General features: G+C 49.1%; 1 pseudogene; it reads right to left on the reverse strand.

The window, feature by feature from the left end:
* The window catches only part of LOC135521089 (indian hedgehog B protein-like), a 16,842-nt pseudogene extending 14,482 nt beyond the window's left edge, over window positions 1-2,360 (reverse strand).
* Between the last annotated feature and the right edge of the window lie 6,779 nt (window positions 2,361-9,139).

The following is a 9,139-nucleotide window of genomic DNA, read 5'->3' on the forward strand; positions in this document are numbered from 1 at the left end:
AGAGAGAGAGAGAGAGAGAGAGAGAGAGAGAGAGAGAGGAATGACTAACAACGCTGGGGAAGAGACAGAGAGAGAGAGAGAGAGAGAGAGAGAGAGAGAGAGAGAGAGAGAGACAGAGAGAGAGAGAGAGAGAGAGAGAGAGGAATGACTAACAACGCTGGGGAAGAGACAGAGAGAGAGAGGGGAATGACTAACATAACGGGATATTAGAGTAAGAGTCAATGGTTGTCATGGAACCACAGAAGAACAAGATGATAACAAACAGACATGATGGTTATGACAGAGAAAAATGATCGCATAGAAATCAACATTTACACAGAACAAAACCATGTAGAACAAAAAGCTGTAAACATTGGTAGGACTAAGCATGTAGGCATAAATATGAACTAATTACAACATAAAAGACTTGAGAAAACACTACATAGTAGAGGAAGAACAAATTGAATGATATCAATTAAAACGTAATTATACATAATGAAATATATACATTACATGTAATACAACGATGAATGAAAATCTCTCAGGGAAACAACTAAATACAAAGACTATATATCCTAAACACATAAAGGCTGTTGAGTTTTTCGCTACACCCGCAATAACATCTGCTAAATATGTGTACGCGACAAGTACAATTTCATTTGATCGGCGCTGTTGTCACAAGTGGTCAAAGTGCCGTAGACATGTAGGCAATAAACATGTTTTCGCTTTGCACACGATGTGCTATGCTACTGTATGTTTGCCTCCCAATAAAATACAGATAACTATTGCCATGATATGTCTTGTGTTTCTTTATGGTCTTGTTTTTTTAAAAGAGATCAGAGGTTTCGCTGAACAAGTCTGCAAATAAACCGGCGAGCTATTCAAACATAATCCATGCGTAATGGTAGGTGCGTAATTTCACTCTCCGTTCAAAATGTGTAACAAGAGCATTTGAATGGTTAATTCGCAAACGTTTTGAAATAGATGTGAATATGTCATGATCAATAAAATTGAACCGGTTATCAATTCATATAAATTCGCGCCATTTTTATTTTGCTGATGTCCACTTGCATGTGGAGTCTAATTTAGCTCTCAAACAGGAGACAAGTTAGTCTAAAATAAGGTTAGTTACAGTGTAGCAATATAACCTACATTTAGAGGAGGTAGACTAGTTATAGCCTAGCCTATTATTGCATAATTGACGTGTAGGCTAGTCTAATTTTGAACGGTCAACAGAAATCAATTGAACCAAAACATAGATGAAAGTGCTGGGAAAAAATAAATAAAGTTTGAAGTAAAAGTTTTTAAACATTTAACAAAGTTCAAACCAGATCTAAAAACGAACGATAAACAGCGTGTCTAGTGTGACTATCGGGTCACCTTGCTGCCGCTGTCAAAGTGGGGTAAAAAAACACACCAGATTACGTTTTTAAAACCCCATTCCTGCTCCTCACCTGGGTCATAAGTCGATCGGCAGCCGTATTCTCCTCATCTTTAAATATAATATCAGGGTTATAGTTGGGAGTGAGCTCTTTGAAGCGTTCTGAATGTCTCGTTATTTTGCCTTCATGTCTGCCACTGGCGCCCAGTGTTTTCTCGGCAACGTTTGGGCTGAACTGCTTATAAGAGAGGGGTGTGAGCTTCTTCGGCGGACGTCTCTTGCCATATCCCCTCCCCGGGCCACAGCCCTCTGTTACAGGTGCGAGCAGCAGGGTGCACCCCATGAACAGGCCCACAAGCACGGAGCGACGCATCCCACCCAGACCGGCCGGGCCGGGCACTCCGACGCGGAGTGGTAAGGTGGCACAGGTCGCCGTGGTGTCTCAAGCTACCCTCTCCCTCTGGATACCTCTTGTTCCCCCCACGGGGTAAGGGATGGGAGGGGGGGGAGGTAGAGGACCGAATCTTTAATATTGTATCGGTCTAATCCACGACATCATACTTGTGCACAGCAACTGTCCATAAAAGCCCCCCAAAAATACAACAATTTTAGCCGAATGCGTTTTATGGTACCAGCAGCGGGGTAAAAGTTAAATGTCTCTGTCGTCCGCGTCCGCGTCCGGTGTTGTCCAAACGCTGCGGCGTAACTGTAACGTCTTTCTTCCAGTCGGGACCCAATAGATATGGGCATGGAGTTGTAAAGTATGTTTATTTAAACAAACAGGTTCAAAGTCGATCTTCTGTTGTGACCTGTGGTCGCAGATTGTCTTCTTGGTGCTGTGGTTTTGCCACTGAGGAACTGTCAATGTCAAACGAGGAAGAACACGACTGGTTCTGGCATTTGTCCTTCTTGTCCGTTTGTCCCGGACTCCAAAATGTTTCTTCTCAGTGGCGCATACTTCCGCTTTGCTTTTCCAATTGAAATTGGGAATTTGAGCGAACCAAGCGATCAGTTGCCACTCGAGACCGCACCCTGCCAGTCCTGCCCTTCTATCCTGCTCTGCCACTCCGCCCATCGGGTCACTGTAGTGTGGTTGCCAGTGCCACTGCCCCGTGCCCTACACCCGCGGCCCCACCACAGGTTCTGCCCATTAGCCTGTCACCTCAGTATGCCCGTCAGGCGCAGACATGCATCACTCTGACACTGGAAAGAGGACAATTCATAGTGTGGAGGAGTTAGCAGTTTCAATGTATGCATACTTACAGTCTCTCCCCCAAATAGCAACCTATTGCCTACATAGTGCACTACTTTAGACCAGAGCCCTATGGCACCCTATTGCCTACATAGTGCACTACTTTAGACCAGAGCCCAATGGCACCCTATTGCCTACATAGTGCACTACTTTAGACCAGAGCCCTATGGCACCCTATTACCAATGTAGTGCACTACTTTAGACCAGAGTGCTCCAGTCAAATGCATTGCACTAAGAGATAGACAGAGCCTCTAGCCTGGAATTTATCCTGACTTCTCTCCATCAGCTCCTGTCTGGGTTGCCACTGCATTACAATGCACACAGCCTTGGGCTGTACCGTGTCACACCGTAAGCATGGCAACCACGGCCAGGACAACCAATTGCATGGGTGATTATTAAACTAGTCAAGATAGTCTGCTAGCCTAGTAATTTGTAATAATTCAGAAAATACTAGTTATACAGTAGCCAAGATATTCTGTACACTTGAATGTGTAACATGACTTGGGTCAACAGACACTGACATGACTTGGGTCAACAGACAGACTTGGGTCAACAGACACTGAAATGACTTGGGTCAACAGACAGACTTGGGTCAACAGACACTGACATGACTTGGGTCAACAGACAGACTTGGGTCAACAGACAGACTTGGGTCAACAGACAGACTTGGGTCAACAGACAGACTTGGGTCAACAGACAGACTTGACTCAACAGACACTGACATGACTTGGGTCAACAGACAGACTTGGGTCAACAGACACTGACATGACTTGGGTCAACAGACAGACTTGGGTCAACAGACAGACTTGGGTCAACAGACACTGACATGACTTGGGTCAACAGACAGACTTGGGTCAACAGACACTGAAATGACTTGGGTCAACAGACACTGAAATGACTTGGGTCAACAGACACTGACATGACTTGGGTCAACAGACACTGACATGACTTGGGTCAACAGACAGACTTGGGTCAACAGACACTGACATGACTTGGGTCAACAGACACTGACATGACTTGGGTCAACAGACAGACTTGGGTCAACAGACACTGACATGACTTGGGTCAACAGACACTGACATGACTTGGGTTTTTCACAGCCGGATGTGACGCAGCCTGGATTCAAACCAGGGACTGTAGTGACGCCTCTTGCGCTGAGATGCAGTGTCTTAGACTGTTGCACCACTCGGGAGCCCTCTGCTGAGCCCTCTGCTGAGCTCTATGCTGAGCTCTATGCTGAGCTCTATGCTGAGCCCTCTGCTGAGCTCTATGTTGAGCTCTATGCTGAGCTCTATGCTGAGCTCTATGCTGAGCTCTATGCTGAGCCCTCTGCTGAGCTCTATGCTGAGCCCTCTGATTAGCCCTCTGCTGAGCTCTATGCTGAGCCCTCTGCTGAGCTCTATGTTGAGCTCTATGCTGAGCTCTATGCTGAGCTCTATGCTGAGCCCTCTGCTGAGCCCTCTGCTGAGCTCTATGTTGAGCTCTATGCTGAGCTCTATGCTGAGCTCTATGCTGAGCCCTCTGCTGAGCCCTCTGCTGAGCTCTATGTTGAGCCCTCTGATTAGCCCTCTGCTGAGCTCTATGCTGAGCCCTCTGCTGAGCCCTCTGCTGAGCCCTCTGCTGAGCCCTCTGCTGAGCCCTCTCCTGATCTCTATGCTGAGCTCTATGATGAGCCCTCTGCTGAGCCCTCTGCTGAGCCCTCTGCTGAGCTCTATGCTGAGCCCTCTGCTGAGCCCTCTGCTGAGCCCTCTGCTGAGCTCTATGCTGAGCCCTCTGATTAGCCCTCTGCTGAGCTCTATGCTGAGCCCTCTGCTGAGCCCTCTGCTGAGCTCTATGCTGAGCCCTCTGCTGAGCCCTCTCGTGATCTCTATGCTGAGCTCTATGCTGAGCCCTCTGGTGAGCCCTATGCTGAGCCCTCTGCTGAGCCCTCTGCTGAGCTCTATGCTGAGCTCTATGCTGAGCTCTATGCTGAGCCCTCTGCTGAGCCCTCTGCTGAGCTCTATGCTGAGCTCTACGCTGAGCCCTCTGCTGAGCCCTCTGCTGAGCTCTATGCTGAGCCCTCTGCTGAGCATACTGCTGAGCTCTATTCTGAGCTCTATGCTGAGCTCTATGCTGAGCCCTCTGCTGAGCCCTCTGCTGAGCTCTATGCTGAGCCCTCTGATTAGCCCTCTGCTGAGCTCTATGCTGAGCTCTATGCTGAGCTCTATGCTGAGCTCTATGCTGAGCCCTCTGCTGAGCCCTCTGCTGAGCTCTATGCTGAGCCCTCTGATTAGCCCTCTGCTGAGCTCTATGCTGAGCCCTCTGCTGAGCTCTATGTTGAGCTCTATGCTGAGCTCTATGCTGAGCTCTATGCTGAGCCCTCTGCTGAGCCCTCTGCTGAGCTCTATGTTGAGCTCTATGCTGAGCTCTATGCTGAGCTCTATGCTGAGCCCTCTGCTGAGCCCTCTGCTGAGCTCTATGTTGAGCCCTCTGATTAGCCCTCTGCTGAGCTCTATGCTGAGCCCTCTGCTGAGCCCTCTGCTGAGCTCTATGCTGAGCCCTCTGCTGAGCCCTCTCCTGATCTCTATGCTGAGCTCTATGCTGAGCCCTCTGCTGAGCCCTCTGCTGAGCCCTCTGCTGAGCTCTATGCTGAGCCCTCTGCTGAGCCCTCTGCTGAGCCCTCTGCTGAGCTCTATGCTGAGCCCTCTGATTAGCCCTCTGCTGAGCTCTATGCTGAGCCCTCTGCTGAGCCCTCTGCTGAGCTCTATGCTGAGCCCTCTGCTGAGCCCTCTCGTGATCTCTATGCTGAGCTCTATGCTGAGCCCTCTGGTGAGCCCTATGCTGAGCCCTCTGCTGAGCCCTCTGCTGAGCTCTATGCTGAGCTCTATGCTGAGCTCTATGCTGAGCCCTCTGCTGAGCCCTCTGCTGAGCTCTATGCTGAGCTCTACGCTGAGCCCTCTGCTGAGCCCTCTGCTGAGCTCTATGCTGAGCCCTCTGCTGAGCATACTGCTGAGCTCTATTCTGAGCTCTATGCTGAGCTCTATGCTGAGCCCTCTGCTGAGCCCTCTGCTGAGCTCTATGCTGAGCCCTCTGATTAGCCCTCTGCTGAGCTCTATGCAGAGCACTCTGCTGAGCCCTCTGCTGAGCTCTATGCTGAGCCCTCTGCTGAGCCCTCTGCTGAGCTCTATGCTGAGCTCTATGCTGAGCCCTCTGCTGAGCTCTATGCTGAGCCCTCTGCTAAGCCCTCTGCTGAGCTCTATGCTGAGCTCTATGCTGAGCCCTCTGCTGAGCTCTATGCTGAGCCCTCTGCTGAGCTCTATGCTGAGCCCTCTGCTGAGCTCTATGCTGAGCTGAGCTCTATGCTGAACCCTCTGCTGAGCTCTATGCTGAGCCCTCTGATGAGCCCTCTGCTGAGCTCTATGCTGAACCCTCTGCTGAGCTCTATGCTGAGCCCTCTGGTGAGCTCTATGCTGAGCTCTATGCTGAGCCCTCTGCAGAGCTCTATGCTGAGCCCTCTGCTGAGCTCTATGCTGAGCCCTCTGCTGAGCTCTATGCTGAGCCCTCTGCTGAGCTCTATGCTGAGCCCTCTGCTGAGCTCTATGCTGAGCCCTCTGATGAGCTCTATGCTGAGCCCTCTGCTGAGCTCTATGCTGAGCCCTCTGCTGAGCTCTATGCTGAGCTCTATGCTGAGCCCTCTGCTGAGCTCTATGCTGAGCCCTCTGCTGAGATCTATGCTGAGCCCTCTGCTGAGCTCTATGCTGAGCTCTATGCTGAGCCCTCTGCTGAGCTCTATGCTGAGCCCTCTGATGAGCTCTATGCTGAGCCCTCTGCTGAGCCCTCTTCTGAGCTCTATGCAGCTGTTGAGAAACAGGAAAATAAAAAAAGTAATAGTAATAATAACAATAATAATAGTAACAATATGTTTTTTTTTGTTCTATATCACATGTACAGGTGTAAACTGGATAATTATTTTGTTGTCGTTGTTGTTGTGTATTTCCCAACTCTCCCGTTGTCAACAACAACGTTGTTTCACCTTGTCAGCTCAGAGGGATTCAAAACCAGTGACCTTTCGGTTACTGGTCCAACACTACACCACCTGCAGGTTACTGGCCCAACACTCTGACCACTAGACTCTGACCACTAGGCTACCTGCATGTTAGTGGCCCAACGCTCTAACCACTAGACTCTAACCACTAGGCTACCTGCAGGTTACTGGCCCAACGCTCTAACCACTAGACTCTAACCACTAGGCTACCTGCAGGTTACTGGCCCAACGCTCTAACCACTAGACTCTAACCACTAGGCTACCTGCAGGTTACTGGCCCAACGCTCTAACCACTAGACTCTGACCACTAGGCTACCTGCAGGTTACTGGCCCAACACTCTAACCACTAGACTCTAACCATTAGGCTACCTGCAGGTTACTGGCCCAGTACTCTAACCACTAGACTCTAACCACTAGACTACCTGCATGTTACTGGCCCAACACTCTAACCACTAGACTCTAACCATTAGGCTACCTGCAGGTTACTGGCCCAGTACTCTAACCACTAGACTCTAACCACTAGGCTACCTGCAGGTTACTGGCCCAACACTCTGACCACTAGACTCTAACCACTAGACTACCTGCATGTTACTGGCCCAACACTCTAACCACTAGACTCTAACCACTAGACTCTAACCACTAGACTACCTGCATGTTAGTGGCCCAACACTCTAACCACTAGACTCTAACCACTAGGCTACCTGCATGTTAGTGGCCCAACACTCTGACCACTAGACTCTAACCACTAGGCTACCTGCAGGTTACTGGCCCAACACTCTAACCACTAGACTCTAACCACTAGACTCTAACCACTAGACTACCTGCAGGTTACTGGCCCAACACTCTGACCACTAGACTCTAACCACTAGACTCTAACCACTAGGCTACCTGCTGGTTAATGGCCCAGTACTCTAACCACTAGACTCTAACCACTAGGCTACCTGCACATTAGTGGCCCCGTGCTCTAACCACTATACTCTAACCACTAGACTCTAACCACTAGGCTACCTGCATGTTACTTGCCCAACACTCTAACCACTAGACTCTAACCACTAGACTCTAACCACTAGACTACCTGCTGGTTACTGGCCCAGTACTTTAACCACTAGACTCTAACCACTAGGCTACCTGCATGTTACTGGTCCAGTACTCCAACCACTAGACTCTAACCACTAGGCTGCCTACCAAACACACACAGATCATGGTCCTTCATTAGGGGCAAGCAAAGCACAACCAACCAGAAACCAGGGGTCCTGATCATAAAAGTGTCTCAGAATGCTGACCTAGGATCAGTTTTTTTTATGTACCTTTTAGATCATAATGATTCATTACATTGACATGGAGAGAGAGAGAGAGAGAGAGAGAGACAGAGAGAGAGAGAGACAGAGAGACAGAGAGACAGAGAGAGAGAGAGAGACAGAGATAGAGACAGAGAGAGAGACAGAGACAGAGATAGAGACAGAGACAGATAGAGAGACAGAGAGACAGAGAGACAGAGACAGAGAGACAGAGAGGGGGGAAGACCTGATTCTAGATCAGCACTACAGAACTACTGTGAGAGGCTTGATCAGTACCTCCTCTGAATTCTGTAGTACATCTCTGAGTAACCGAATCACTAGTGGATTCACAAGTAAATCACTGACTGTGTACATAAGGAGCCTAATAAACTCTTAAACACACACACACACACACACACACACACACACACACACACACACACACACACACACACACACACACACACACACACAGCACTCTAATGAATGAGAGTGAGAGTAGATAGGAGTGTATTATTAGGAAGATATTCCATAGGAAAGATCCTCTCTGAGCTTGAAATATAGTCATACACATAAAGAGACAGAGGAGTGACTGTAGTCTGCCTGCCTGCATGCCTGCCAGAGAGAGAGAGAGAGAGACTGGAGAAAGAGAGAGAGAGACAGCCCGTAGAGACTGGTGAGACAGCCCATAGAGACTCGAGAGACAGAGAGAGACAGCCTGTAGAGACTGGAGAGACACCCTGTAGAGACTGGAGAGACAGGCTGTAGAGACTGGAGAGACAGCCTGTAGAGACTAGAGAGACAGAGAGAGACAGCCTGTAGAGACTGGAGAGACAGCCGGTAGAGACTGGAGAGACAGCCCGTAGAGACTGGAGAGACAGCCCGAAGAGACTGGAGAGACAGCCGGTAGAGACTGGAGATACAGCCCGTAGAGACTGGAGAGACAGCCCGAAGAGACTGGAGAGACGGCCCGTAGAGACTGGAGAGACAGCCCGTAGAGACTAGAGAGACAGAGAGAGACAGCCTGTAGAGACTGGAGAGACAGAGAGAGAGAGACAGAGAGAGCGGTCGCATCTACACTTCGGTCCGCAGGTAGTATAACTTTTCATTACATTTTCATTACATTTCATTATAGTACAACGGTTTGATTTGTCTAATCTTAGCAATTTCTTCTTAGCCTGCCACATAGCCATCTTTGTATCAAAGATAATTGCGTAATTATCGTA

This window comes from Oncorhynchus masou, chromosome 29 (assembly GCF_036934945.1).
Source record: "Oncorhynchus masou masou isolate Uvic2021 chromosome 29, UVic_Omas_1.1, whole genome shotgun sequence".
NCBI lineage: Eukaryota > Metazoa > Chordata > Actinopteri > Salmoniformes > Salmonidae > Oncorhynchus > Oncorhynchus masou.